Genomic DNA, 15,357 nt, shown 5'->3' on the forward strand with positions numbered 1-15,357 from the left:
CTGCGCTGAAGTGGACATGTCCAAACTGAATGCAACTGTGTTGAACTGGACCTATCCACACTGAATGTCACTGTGCTGAACTGCACCTTTCCAACTTGAATGTAACTGTGCTGAACTGGACCTGTCCAAATTGATTGTAGCTGTTCTGAGCTGGGCCTGCCCACCCTTAAAGTAGCAGCTGAATTGGCCCTTTCCACACTGAGTGTAAACGTGCTGAACTGGACCTGTCCACAATGACTATAACTGTATGGAGCTGGACCTGTCCACTCTAAATGTAACGGCTGAACTGGACCTGTCCACAATGAATGTAACTATACTGATCTGGACCTGACCACTCTGAATGTAACTTTACTGAGCTGGAACTCCAAACACTGAATATATCTGTGCTTAACTGGACCTGACCACATTGTATGTAACTGTACTGAGCTGGACCTGTCCACTCTGAATGTTATTGTGATGCATTGGACCTGTCCGCCCTGGATATACCTCTGCTGAACTGGAACTGTGCACAATGGATGTAACTTTGCTAAACTGGACCTGTCCACACTGAATGAAACTGTACTGAACTGGGCCTGTCCACACTGAATGGAGCTCTGATGAACTGGACCTGTCAACATTGCTTGTAAATGTGCTGAATTGGGCCTGTCCACACTGATAGTAACTGTGCTACACTAGACCTGTCGACACTGAATGAAACTGTGCTGAACTGGAACTGTCCACATTGAATGTATCATTGCTGAACTGGACCTGTCCACATTGAATGTAACTGTGCTGGACTGAATCTGACCACACTGCATTTTGGTGTGCTGAATTGGAACTGCCCACATTGAATGTAATTGTACTGAGCGGGATCTGACCACTCTGAATGTAACAGCTGAACTGGCCCTGTATGCACTCAATATAACCGTGCTGAACCGGACCTGACAAACTGAATATAACTGTGCTGAGCTGGAAATTTCCATTCTGAATTTAACTGCAGAACTATACCTGTCCATACTGAATGTAACTGTACAGAGCTGGACCTGTCCAATTCAATGTAACTGTACTTAGCTGGACCTGTCCAAACTGAATGTAACTCTGCTGTGCTGGACCTGACCACACTGTATGTAACTGTACTGAGCTGGACCTGCCACTCTGAATGTAACTGTGCTGAACTAGAGCTCTCCACACTGTATGTAACTGTGCTGAATTGGTCCTGTCCACACTGAATTTAACTTTGCTGAACTGGTCCTGTGCGCAATGGATGTAACTCTGCTGAACTGGACTTGTCCACACTAAATGTAATTGTGCTGAACCGGACCTCTCCACACTTAAATTATCTGTGCTGAACTGGACCTGTCCACACTGAATATAATTGTTCTGAGCTGGAACTGTCCACTCTGAATGTAACTGCTGAACTGTAGCTGTCCACATTGAATGTAACATTACTGAGCTGGACCTGTCCACTCTGAATGTAACTTTACTGAGCTGGACCTGTCCACTCTGAATGTAACGGTGCTGAACAGGACCACACAACACTGACAACTGTGAAGAGCTGGGCTGGACCACACTGAATGTAACTGTGCTGAACTTCACCTTTACACACTGAATGTATCTGAGCTGAACTGGACCTGTCCACACTGAAAGTATCTGTGCTGAATTGGACATGTCCAAAGTGAATATTATTGTGCTGAACTGGGCTGGTCCACACTGAATGTAACTGTGCTGAAATGCACCTGTCCACACTGAATGTATCTGTGCTGAACTGGACCTGTCCACACTGAAACTATCTGTGCTGAAGTGGACCTTTGTAAACCTGTGCAAACTGAATATTACTGTGATGAAATGGACCTGTCCACATTGAAAGTAACAGTGTTGAACTGCACATGTCCACATTGAATGTAATTGTACTAAGCTGAACTGGCCCTGGCTACACTGAATGTAACCGTGCTGAACTGGACCTCACCACACTGTATGTAACTTTACTGAGCTGGACATATCCACTCTGAATGTAACTGTGCTGAAATGGACCAGTCCGCGCTGAATGTAACTGTGCTGAATTGGACCAGTCCGCACTGAATATAACTCTGCTGAACTGGACCTGTGCACAATGGATGTAACTGTACTGAGCTGGACCTGTCAACACTGAATATTACTGTGATGAAATGGACCTGTCCACATTGAATGTAACAGTGTTGAACTGCACATGTCCACACTGAATGTAATTGTACTAAGCTGAACTGGCCCTGGCTACACTGAATGTAACCGTGCTGAACTGGACCTGACCACACTGTATGTAACTGTACTGAGCTGGACCTATCCACTCTGAATGTAACTGTGCTGAAATGGACCAGTCCACACCGAATGTAACTGTGCTGAATTGGACCAGTCCGCACTGAATAAACCTCTGCTGAACTGGACCTGTGCACAATTGCTGTAACTCTGCTGATCTGGACCTGTCCACACTGAATGTAACTGTGCTGAACTGGGCCTGTCCACACTGAATGTAACTGTGCTGAACTGGGCCTGTCCACACTGAATGTAACTATGCTAAACTGAACCTGTCTACACTGAATTTAACTGTGCTGAACTGGACCTGTGCATACTGATTGTAACCATGCTGAACTGGAAATAACAACAGAAAATGCTGGAAAAACTCAGCAGGTCAGGCAACATCCGTGGAGAGAAATTTGAGTTGATGTTTCGGGTTGGACCCTTCTTCAAAACTGGAAAGGAAAGAAACTAGATCGAAGGCAGGGCTGCGATCAGACAAAGGAATAAAAGAAACAAAAGAAGTAAAAGAGATTAGAAGCTGGACGAGATGGTAATAGGCTGGGATTAGGTGTAATGTGTACTGGCAGGGCAAAAGATAGCTGCCAGGTGTGAGAGAGAAATATAAGGAAAGGGGGGGGGGGGAAAGGAGTGGAACAATTACAAGAGAAAATGAAATGGGGGCCGAGCTTATGATCTGAAATTGTTGAACTCGATATAGAGTCCGGAAGGCTGCAGACTGCCTAATCGGTAGATGAGGTGCTGTTCCTCGAGTTTACGTTGAGCTTCCATGGAACAATACAAGAGGCCAAGGACGGTGAGGTCCGAGTGGGAATGGAGCAGTGAATTAAAATGACAGGCGACCGGAAGCTCGGGGTCACCCTTATGGGCTGAGCGGAGGTGTTCCGCAATGCGGTCACCCAATCTGCATTTGGTCTCCCCAATGTAGAGGAGACCACATCGTGAGCAGCGAATACAGTATACTAGATTGCGAGAAGTACAAGTAAATCGCTGTTTCACCTGGAAGGGGTGTTTGGGGCCCTGGGCAGTGGGAAGGGGGGAGGTATAGGGGCAGGTGTTACATCTCCTCCGCTTGCACGGGAAGGTGCCAGGCGAAGGTGAAGGGCTGTTTGGGGTGATAGAGGAGTGGACTAGGGTGTCTCGGAGGGAGCGGTCCCTGCGGAATGCTGAAAGGGGAGGGGAGGGGAAGATGCGTTTGGTGGTGGGACCACTTTGGAGGTAGCGGAAATGCCGGAGGATGATCCGTTGAATGTGCAAGCTGGTGGGGTGTAAGGTGAGGACAAGGGGAACCCTATCGTGGTTCCGGGAGGGAGGGGCAGGGGTGAGGGCAGAAGTGCGGGAGATAGAACTGACACGGTCGAGGGCAGCGTCAACCACGGTAGAGGGGAATCCTCGGTTGCGGAAAAAGGAAGACATGTCTGAAGCACTGGTGTGGAAGGTGGCATCGTCGGAGCAGATACGGCGGAGGCGGAGAAACTGGGAGAATGGAATAGAGTCCTTACAGGAAGCGGGGTGGGAGGAAGTGTAATCCAGGTAGCTGTGGGAGTCAGTGGGCTTGTAGTGAATATTGGTCGATAACCTATCCGCAGAGATGGAGACGGAGAAGTCGATCTAGTTTCTTTCCTTTCCAGTTTTGAAGAAAGGTCCAACCCGAAACGTCAACTCAAATTTCTCTTCACGGATGTTGCCTGACCTGCTGAGTTTTTCCAGCATTTTCTGTTGTAATTTCGGATTTCCAACATCTGCAGTATTTTGCTATCATGCTGAACTGGACCTGTGCCCACTGACTGTAATTGTGCTAAAATGGACCTGACCACACTGAATGAAACTGTGCTGAACTGGATCTGTCCACACTGACTGTAACTGTGCTAAAATGGAACTGTCCACTCTGAAAGTAGCTGTGCAGAACAGGACTTGTCCGCACGGAATGTATCTGTACTGAGCTGGACCTGTCCACTCTGAATGTAACTGAGCTGAACTGCACCTGTCCATAGTGATTGTACCGGGCTCAACTGGACCTATCCACTCTGAATGTATCTGTACTGAACTGGCCCTGTCCACACAGATTGAAACCTTGCTACACTGCACCTGTCCATAGTGATTGTACCAGCCTCAACTGGATCTCATATCACTGAATATAACTTTGCTGATCTGGACCGGTCCACACTGAATGTAACTGAGCTGAACTGCACCTGTCCACACTGAATGTACCTGTGCTGAACTGGTCATGTCCACACTGAATGTAACTGTGCTGAACTGCACCTGTCCACATTGAATTTAACTGTGCTGAACTAGACTTGTCCACACTGAATGTAACTGTACTGAGCTGGACCTGCCCACTCTGAAAGTAACAGCTGAACTGGCCCTGTCTGCTCTGAATGTAACCGTGCTTAACTGGACCTGTCCAAACTGAATGGGCCTGTAATTCCGTTCCCAACGCGTGAGTATGGATGGTGTACTCACGCGTGTGGCCAGAGGAATTGCCGGATTCCAGCATTCACATTGCATGCGTGAGAAACCGGCCTTTCATCTCCATCGACCTAAGGGGTTAAGAGGTCCAACGCGTGCGCGCAGGACTCTGCGAGCACGCGTTGAACTTCCTTCGTTTTGACAGGTTTGAGCATGTGCAAGGGCCTGGACTTTTTGGACATGAAAAAAGGAGGCGTAAGTAGTGGATTCTGGAATGTAAGTGGTCTATTGTTTAAAATTATTACATTTTTTCCACAGCTTCATTGTTTATAAGGACTGTACAGTAAGGTAATTTTATTTTTAGACCAGAATTCGTAAAAAATAGTTTTATTCAAAAATGTTATTATTTGTTATAAATAGTTTTTTAAATTTATTTATAGTTTTATTAATTATTGGGATGTTTTTTAAAATTTTAATTAAAGTTAAACTAGTCTTTTGGGCGCCCATACTTTTCATGAGTTTGACAGTCTTTCCTATAAAAATCATGAATGAGTTTCCCCTCCCCTGATTGGCTGCAGGGTGCTCACCTGATCCCAGCCGGCACATCGCACTAACTATGCCACTGGATCAGGCAAGCATTTCGCACCGACATCTGAACTGGGCCAGTGACAGGAAATGCAAGCAGGCCCAGGCTTCAGATGTCAGCGCGCAGGGTCAGTGCAGATCGGGGGCTTGCACGCACGGCAAGCTCCCGATCATAATTTCAGGGCTAATATAACAGAACTGAGTTGGACCTGTCCGCTTTGAATGTAAATGAACTGAGCTGGACCAGTCCACACTGAATGTAACTGTGCTGAACTGGACCTGACCACACTGTATTTAACTGTATTGAGCTGGAACTGCCCAACTTTGCTGAACTTGACCTGACCACACTGAATCTAACTGTACTGAGCTGGGCCTGCCAACCTGAATGTAACAGCTGAACTGGTCCTGTCCGCTCTGAATGTAACCGTCCTGAACTGAACTTGTCAACAGTGACTATAACTGTACTGAGCTGGACCTGTCCACCCTGAATCTAACTGCTGAACTGGACCTGTCCACACTGAATGTAACTATACTGAGCTACACCTGTCCACTCTGAATGTAACTGTACTGAGCTGGACCTGTCCACAATGAATATAACAGTGCTGAACTGGACCTGACCACACTGTATGTAACTGTGCTGAACTGGACCTTTCCGTACTGAATGTAACTCTGCTGAACTGGACCTGTGCACAATGGATGTAACTGTGCAGAGCTGGGCCTCTCCACATTGATTGCAACTCTGATGAACTGGACCTTTCAACACATGAATGTATCCGTGCAAAACTGGACCTGACCGTACTGAATGTGTATATGTGCTGAACTGGACCTGTCAATACTGAATTTCACTGTGCTAAACTGGACTTGACCACACTGATTGTAACCTTGCTGTACTGGACCCGTCCACACTGAATGTAACTGTACTGAGCTGGGCATGCCCACTCTGAATGCAACATCTGAGAAGTCCCTGTCCGTACTGAATGTAACGCTGCTGAACTGGACCCGTCCACACTGAATATAACTGTACTGAGCTGGACCAATCCACTCTGAATGTAACTGCTGAAATTGACCTGTCCACATTGAATGTGACTGTACTGAATTGGACCTGTCCACTCTGAATGTATCTGTGCTGAACTGCACCTGTCCACACTGAATGTATCTGTGCTGAACTGGACCTGTCCACGCTGAATTTATCTGTGCTGAACTGGACATGTCCGCAATGAATATAACTGTGCTGAACTGACCTGGCCACATTGAATGTAACTGTGCTGAACTAAACCTTTCCACACTGAATGTAAGTATACTGAGCTGAGCCTGCCCACTCTGAAAGTAACAGCTGAACTGGCCCTGTCCACTCTGAATGTAACCGTGCTGAACTGGACATGTCCACACTGAATATAACTGTACTGAGCTGGACCTGTCCATTCTGAATGTAACTGCTGAACTTGACCTGTCCACATTGAACGTGTAGGAATTAATGGGAGTTTGGCCTTATTGCCTCTGGCCAGTCAGAATTTTCTGAGCTGCTCCAGAGCCCCGTGCGGATTTGCATCGCTCCCCTTTCCTGGTTTGGACCGCCGGACTTATTCAGCAGCAATGTAGACAAAACGAGACTCGTGATTGGGTGCAAAACAGACCAGTATTTATTGAAATAAAAAGAAATACATTGAAAAAAATCAATACAGCACTCCTATGCTTAATACAACACTTTTACTTAACACAGTACGCTTATTGTCTACTACAGCACTCTTTTGCTTAGGGCAACACTCCTTTACTTAAATACAACACTTTTAACTAGTGCAGCACTCGTTTAATGCAGTACACTTTGCTTACTACAGCACATTTGCTTAGTACAATGCTCATACTTAATAGCGGAGGAGGGAACGGACACAATGAGGGAAAATTTACTAAAATCACAATTTAACAACAATTCCCCTTAATTCCCACCCCTAAATACCTATCTAAATTGCCTGGTGATGGGCCAGAAAATCTATGGTCACCGGGGAACGCCTGCCCTGTGCCCTTGCGGTCTTAGATTCTTCACCACCCTGAAATGGAGATAACCCAGTGTTTAAAAGTAACTGCTGGTATCCCACTCCTTTGGGCGGGCTGCCGAGTTGTTTTTCCTTGCAGGCAGAGCATGGAGGTGAGGCGGCAGAGAGAGAGAGAGCGATGGCTTCCTGAGAAGTTATCTTTATACCCCATTTGGAGCTGAAATCTTCGCACCCAAATCTGGATGTATCTGGGCTATACAAAAGGGAATCGATCTGTCCCCAATCATTGTGATGGGATTTGAATGTATCCCCATTCATTGGGGCAGAAATTGGATTGGGAGCTTGTTGCACGTGCAAGCCCCCGATGTGCACTTACCCGACGCGCCGGCCATTGAGCTTCAGGGACGCCTGGAATTCCTGTTTTAAAATGATGACTCCCGGGCAGCATCTGATGTCATGCCGCCCAGGAGTGCAGCCAGCGCGAAGCCTGGAGCGTGCAATGCAAGTGAGACACGCCCCGTGAGGTTTCAGTTTAAAAGGACAGGCTCCCAATGTTTCTCACAAGCTGCAAAGCATTTTTACATGCAGAGCAGCATTTTAAATAGGTTTTTGTTATTTTTATGAAGCTTTTGGTAACTTTTAAAAACGTTTACATTATTTTGAAGAATCTGAAGTAGTTTTAAACAGAATTAAAGCCTTTTAAAAGCCCTGAAAGCATTTTTTTCATTCCATTTATTTAATTAGCAACGTCGTCGTCATACGTGTCTTCACACTGTTCCCTTTGGGGAAGTGTATGAAGTGGTGGAAGGATTTATGGACGTGATTAGCGCTCCTTCCGTGACCGTAACCATTTTTGTACCAGCCATTAGGGTGGTTAGTCCTATGGCGGGAGGGATTTACGGGCTCCCACAACCTATACGAGGGCATGGGGGCACCCACACCCGCGGACGCAAGTATCCCACTGGATGTCCACCCAGAATTTATAGTTGGAGCTCTGACTCCACTTGCCAGGACTGTCTGGAACGGGGTTCAAAACACTACCCCGTCTGGCCCAGCGGCGGGGATGCTACCGCTACGCCAAAGGCCCACTCTGATTAGCAACGTGAAATGGCTGGAATGAGCACAATTCACGGCATTAAAAGAACTCACAATTGAACTGAAGATGACCTCAGCAATCTCCTCAAAGAGGTGGAGGCGCAGCGCCTGCTCATCATTGGTAATAAGAAGTCCAAGGCGCGGCAAAAAGGACAGATGATAGCTTGGTCTTTCAAGTGGCAGCATAGGGCTCCAGTCACGGGGAGGGAAAAGGCACAGGAAATGTATGGTTGTCACCTTTTGTGCGGAGTGGGCCTTTTGCATAGCGGTAAGCATCCCCGCCGCTGGGCCAGAAGGAGTAGGGTTTCGAACCCCGCTCCAGACAGTCCCGGAAAGTGGAGTCGGAGCTTCAACTATAAATTCTGGGTGGACATCCAGCGGGATACTTGCGTCCGCGGGTGTGGGTGCCCCCCGCCCCTGGTGGGATGTGGGTGCCCATAAAACCCTGGCACGGAGGACTAACCACCCAAATGTCTGGTATGAAGATGGTTATGGTCACGGAAGGAGCGTTAACTTTGCCAGAAATTCTTCCACCACTTCATACAGTTCCCAAAAGGGAACAGTGTGAGGATACGTACGACGATGACCTCTTGCGCAATGCACCTCCTTGGACCCTCAGTCGCAGATGCGAGGGGGCAAATCGTGAAATTGTTAAATTTTTCATTTTATTGACATGTAAAATGTTGTGTTTGCTGTTTTCATTGAAATGTATATTTGTGACTGAAAGGATATGTAACCTTTTCCTTTAAACAGTGCAGCCTGTCGGGAGTTTGAAAAAAATTAGCAACTTTTATTGCATCCAAAGTATTTTTACAACAACTGTTTGAAAATTAGAACATAGCTAGTTTCCACCTTGAATGACTTTATTGCACTAAGAAAACAGAAAAAGTCCCTTAAAATGTTAACACATTTTTTTCTGAACTATTCATGTTTACAAATGTTTGAAAAGCAGGAAATAGCTAGTTAACATTTTAAAGTTATAAACTATCTACATCAAAACTGACCCTGAAAACTGTTTTATGATGCAATAAAAGTTCACTGCTTCACTTTAAATTGAGTCTGCTCCTTTCTTTGCCTTGCGGGTGGAGGTGGAGGTACAAGGCGCCAATAGCTCGTGAAGGTGTTGGCAACTAGCAGTTCCCGGGCATTTTTCTCGCTCACAGGCCTCCTGCTTACACAGACGTCCTTGCAAGGAAGAAATGGAAAGAGTTGTTAAAGTAATTTTAATGAAGTGACTGGCTAGAAAATCACCCCGGCCTATGGCAGGAGAAACACGTTATCGTCTTGGTAATACATCATGCCCGCCTGATCAATTTCACAGCCCGAGATGATTTTCCAATAAGTTACTTTCTCTCAAAGTCATAATTAAATACATACATTCATACACATAAGTAAAGGAATATATACATACATACATATACGTAAAGGAATATATACGGACATACATACATATTACTTACTGATGAAAAGGTTCTTTCTTAAAAATGTTGGAAATGTTACATTATTCATTTTAAAACAGTCATTTTCACATTTAATAAACACAGCAAATTAAATTCACACAGCCACAACTGCTCCTTGTACCTACAGTACTGAAAACCCGTTAAAAAAAAATTAAACTTTAAAACTTACCTCATCATTTCTTAAAATAACTTTCCTCCCTTTCCCAAACAAAAATATTGCCTTTCAGAAGCTCCACGATAAAATATATCTTCCTCCGCAGCCTCTGGAGCAACTTTACTCATGCTTTCTTCATGTGTAAGTTGTAAGGACTTAACCTCACTGAATCCATGAATGAAATCGACGAAGTTCACTGCGCACGCGCTCCCTGTGCAGTCGCACGCGCTGTGCCTCTGAACCACTTCGTTCAGAGGACAGGAAATGCCGGTTTTCCCCGCATGCGCTGTGCATGCTGAAAACCAGCATTTCCTCCGGCCAGACGTGTGAGTACCCCGACCGTACTCACGCGTTTGGAACGGAATTACTGGGCCATTGTGTTCGGTTTTTGAATGTATCCCCATTCATTGTGATGGGTTTTTGAATGTACGGCCATTCATTGTGATCAGTTTGAATAAAGCAGTCTCAGTTTGAAAAAAACATGTCTGTATCCTTAATTGCTGGAGAAACAGTCCTTGGAGGTTAGTGTAAACTTCTGATTGTCCTGCAGTCACGCCCAGCCTCAATTGATTGACATTTTTAAGTGTTTAAGCCTTTGAGTAAACAAACACCCATTGTCCTGTGGTGAAGCTGCCTAAACTGCAATTGATTGACAGTTTTATGTACTTCATGCATTTACACAGGCTGGTGATTTCAAGTCCTTTTTGTCAGCCCGTGCTTGAAGAGATACAGGCAGACTGTCTTTTGCCTTCTGCCACGAGGTCTGACGGCCATTATGATCCCTGGATTTTTAAAGGTATATTCTACCCAGGTTTTTCTTTCATCAAAAATAGTCTTCGGAGCTGTAGAGATTTTCGAAATTCTTGAGAAACCCTACAGTCCCCCATCGGATACAAAAACTTGCTTGTAGTATAATGTCCAAAGGTGAGCAATAATTTCTGACCCCCCACAAACAACCTTCCCTTATACTTATCTAGATCTATCTTTGATCCCCCGACACCTCCATTTCCCATACCCAGATAGAACCGCAGTACACAGTAGGCATCTATCGACCGAAAAACAAGATTAGTTAAATAATCAAACCACGGAGGGGATCCAACGCCCCTGCACAACTTGTATTCACTATAATTAAAGCATGGAGGGGGTCCAATGCCCCTGCACCACTTGTATTCAGAATAATTCAAGCACGGAGGGGTTCCAATGCACTTGCACCACTTGCGATAAAGTTTTTAACATGATACGGCATCTTCAATGGGATTACCACCAAGCCAAAACATATCTGTTAAAAATATAAATGGAATTAAACGAGCTTCCCCCTTTTTTTATTAAAATGCAATTGCCTGATACTTTATTGGTGGCACTATTCTTCAGCCATAAATGTTTTTCAAATTTTCACAATCTGCAAACACAACAATTCATTGGCATATGCAATTTATTCACTTAACTGCAAACAAGTAGTACAATCTCTCAGTTCGGAACTAAATTCACACATTTATTCCTTTGTAGTTGGGACCAGTACATAATACAAGATATATAAAATATTTAACAAGCCTTTTGTAGACTTTTAATCTTAATCGAATTTCCAAGAACAGTTTAAATGTTGTGGGCATCTGCCTCCTGAATAACCCTTCCTTCATGGGCTAGGGGTGCTTCCTTTCCCGAATCTCCCAAAAACACGATGGACCACTATAGGTTCTGGAACTCTGAAAAAGACAAAAAAAAAATCTAGCCAGGTCGCCTGGCTCGGGGGAGTGTGATCAGGTCCCGCAACCTCGACTCACATAGACACTCTGGAACGGTTCCATACTTAAAACTTATACACTAATAATTACCACTATTGAATTGCAATATAAAATTAAAATTAACATGTTCTACCTTAGTTCTCTATACACATTACTTGAACAAGCCATATGCAAGCGCCGCCCGTCTCCGGGCGGCCAGCCTAATCCCTGTTTGGGCTGCCACAGGCTGCTCCCTGTGGTGTGGCTGGACTGATTCCAACCTCTGCTGGTCCCTCGCAGCTTATGGCTGCTGGTTGGTGACTTCAGCCTTTTGGCTACTCCCTGAAACGGGAGACCACCCTATTCCACTAGAAAGTGGGGGACCATGCTTTCTTGGGCTGGGGTAACCGAAGAGATCTCCTAGGGAGTGTCGCTGGTGGGGCTACCCCGGCGAGCAGACCGTTAGCTCGAGTCACACTCCTTGCTGGCTGGGGACCTCCTCCTTCGGGTCCCTCCCTTCCCAAACCAGGGATTGGGACAGGCAATACCTTGCCACAGGCTGCCGGTGGCTGAGAGCCTTCCCCTTCAGGTCTAAAACCTGGTTCAGGCTCCTCCCCGGAGTCCCACAAGCGAGGGGGAATTGCTCGGGCGAAGTGCTGGGGAACTTCTACTCTCACACACGTGACTGCGCCTGCGTGTGCAGTCTGTGTGTGTGTACGCACTGCAGGCTGAGGCTTTCTAATCTCAGGTGCAATCCCAGCTGCCTGTTTCCCTGCCCCCGGCTCAAACAACCTGCATTGTTTGATATAACTGGCAGCCTGCCAGTAATCCTGTACAAAATCCTTATCCCTCAACAGGGCGGCCTTTAACGTGGAATCTTGTGCTTGGACATGCTTTTCATCCGGGGCCAAAGCTATCCCCTGTCTGCCTCCCTTGTCCGGGATTGTTGCTACCGGGCCGGCTCTACAGGGGTCCCAGAACTGTAAACATAGAAAACATAGAGATAGGAACAGGAGTAGGCCATTCGGCCCTTCGAGCCTGCTCCGCCATTCAATGAGATCATGGCTGATCTTCGTCTGAGATCATAGCTGATCTTACCAGTTCAGTACACCGTCCCCGCCTTTTCTCCGTAACCCTTAATCCCCTTAGCCTTCAGAAATATATCCAATTCTCTCTTGAAAATATTTATTGAATTAGCCTTCACAGCCCTCTGTGGCAGGGAATTCCACAGGCTCACCACTCTTTGAGTGAAGAAATTCTTCCTCATCTCTGTTTTAAATGATTTGCCCGCTATTTTTAGACTGTGGCCCCTGGTTCTGTGCTCCCCTGCCATTGGAAACATTCTCTCTGAATTCAGCCTGTCCAGGCCTGCCATAATTTTATATGTTTCGATGAGATCCCCTCTCAATCTTCTAAACTCCAGTGAGTACAAGCCCAAACTATTCAATCTCTCCTCGTAGGTCATTCCCGCCATTCCAGGTATCAGCCTGGTGAATCGCCGTTGCACTCTTTCCATGGCAAGAACATCCTTCCGCAGATGGGGCGACCAAAACTGTACACAATACTCCAGATGCGGTCTCACCAGCACTTTGTACAGCTGTAGTAAGGTATCCCTATTCCTATACTCGAACCCCCTTGATATGAAGGCCAACATACCATTTGCCTTCTTAATCGCCTGTTGCACCTGCATGCTCTCCTTCAGTGACTGGTGCACAAGAACACCCAGGTCCCTCTGCACTTCCCCATCTCCCAATCTATTGCCATTTAGATAATAATCCACCCTCCTCTTTTTACCCCCAAAGTTGATAACCTCGCATTTATCCACATTATAGTGCATCTGCCACGTATCCGCCCATTCCCCCAACCTGTCCAAATCGCACTGTAGCCTCCTGACATCCTCATCAGAGCCCACCCCTTCTCCTAGTTTAGTGTCGTCAGCGAATTTGGAAATATTGCATCCAATTCCCTGATCCAGATCATTTATATATATTGTGAACAGCTGGGGTCCCAGGACAGATCCTTGCGGCACCCCGCTGGTCACTGCCTGCCACTCCGAAAACGAGCCGTTTATTCCAACTCTCTGTTTTCTATCCGCCAGCCAGTTCTCTATCCACGTTAATACTTTGCCCCCAATCCCATGAGCCTTAATTTTGCATGATAATCTTTTGTGTGGAACCTTATCGAAGGCTTTCTGGAAGTCAAGGTACACCACATCCACTGGCTCTCCCCCATCTATTTTACCAGTTACTTCCTCAAAAAATTCCAGCAGATTAGTCAAACACGATTTACCCTTTGTAAATCCATGTTGACTCTGTCCGATCCTTTCCCCATTTGTCAAGTGCTCCGCTATTTTATCCTTAATAATGGACTCTAGCATTTTGCCCACAACCGATGTAAGGCTTACTGGTCTATAATTCCCTGCTTTCTCTCTACCCCCCTTTTTAAATATTGGGGTAACATTAGCTACCCTCCAATCCACGGGTACGGTTCCCGAGTCAATGGAGTTCCGGAAGATGATCCTTAGAGCATCTGCTATCTCCAGGGCCACCTCCTTAAGTACCCTAGGATGTAGTTTATCAGGCCCCGGGGATTTGTCGGCCTTCAGTCCCCTCAACTTACCCAACACCATATCCCTAGAGATACTAATTTCTGTCAGCTCCTCCCTCTCATTAGTCCCTATGTTTGTCGATATTCCTGGGAGGTTATTTGTGTCCTCCTTTGTGAAAACAGAACCAAAGTATGAGTTTAATTGGTCTGCCATTTCCTTATTCTCCATTATATATTCTCCCGAATCGGACTGCAAGGGACCGACTTGGGATTTTACCAGTCTTTTCCTCCTGATATACCGATAAAAGCTTTTGCAGTCTGTCTTTATGTTTGCTGCAAGTTTACTTTCGTATTCTATTTTCCCCTTCCTGTACTTCCCTGTCCACCTGCTTGAACAACTTACAGTCGTCACGAATGGCTCCTCCCCAAGCTCAAGCCACAGCGCCTGCCTGTGCAGCCTGTGAGCTTGTACCCGCTGCGGACTGGGGATTTCTGACCTCAGGTTCACTCCCAGCTGCCTGTTTCCCTGTGGGTCCCATTAAACGAAATGGGACCTTGTTAGACCGGGGGTAATTGGTCAGGTCTTCCTAGCGGACCACCATGCTGGAAGCTCCAGTGTCCACCGAATATCTCCCCTGCCCCGTTTTCACCCTCATCTTAACGTAGGGCCTGCTCCCCTCAGCATTTTCGATGGGACACAGGTCCACAGTTTGCGCTGGCTTTAGCCATTGCTGGGAGTGGGATGTGGCAGATGGGTTCAAAGCACCGGTGGTGGCTGCTACTCTCCCCTGGCCAGTCAGAAGAGACCGCACTGCCTCCAATAGTGACTCGACTGAGGCGGTGGAAATTCCTGTCTCGACCACCTCATCCTCCATCCCCCTTTGCTGCCAGAGCTCCTGAAAGCTCGGAGCTCTGGGTGGCGGTCGTGGGATCTCTGATTCCCTGACCAACCTTTTCCTGGTTGTTGCCTCTGGGACGGTTTTATTTGGGTTGCCGGTAAAATCCGACTGACCTATCTTCCGGCTGATTAGACATATCATCCCCTTTGCCCTCTTTAAAGCCATATTCAAGCTTTCTATCTCTTCCCTACAGGGACCATGATCTGCTTCCTCAAACCCTTGCTC

Source organism: Somniosus microcephalus, chromosome 4 (assembly GCF_052327205.1).
Source record: "Somniosus microcephalus isolate GS21.2 chromosome 4, FLI_Smic_1.0, whole genome shotgun sequence".
Taxonomy (NCBI): domain Eukaryota; kingdom Metazoa; phylum Chordata; class Chondrichthyes; order Squaliformes; family Somniosidae; genus Somniosus; species Somniosus microcephalus.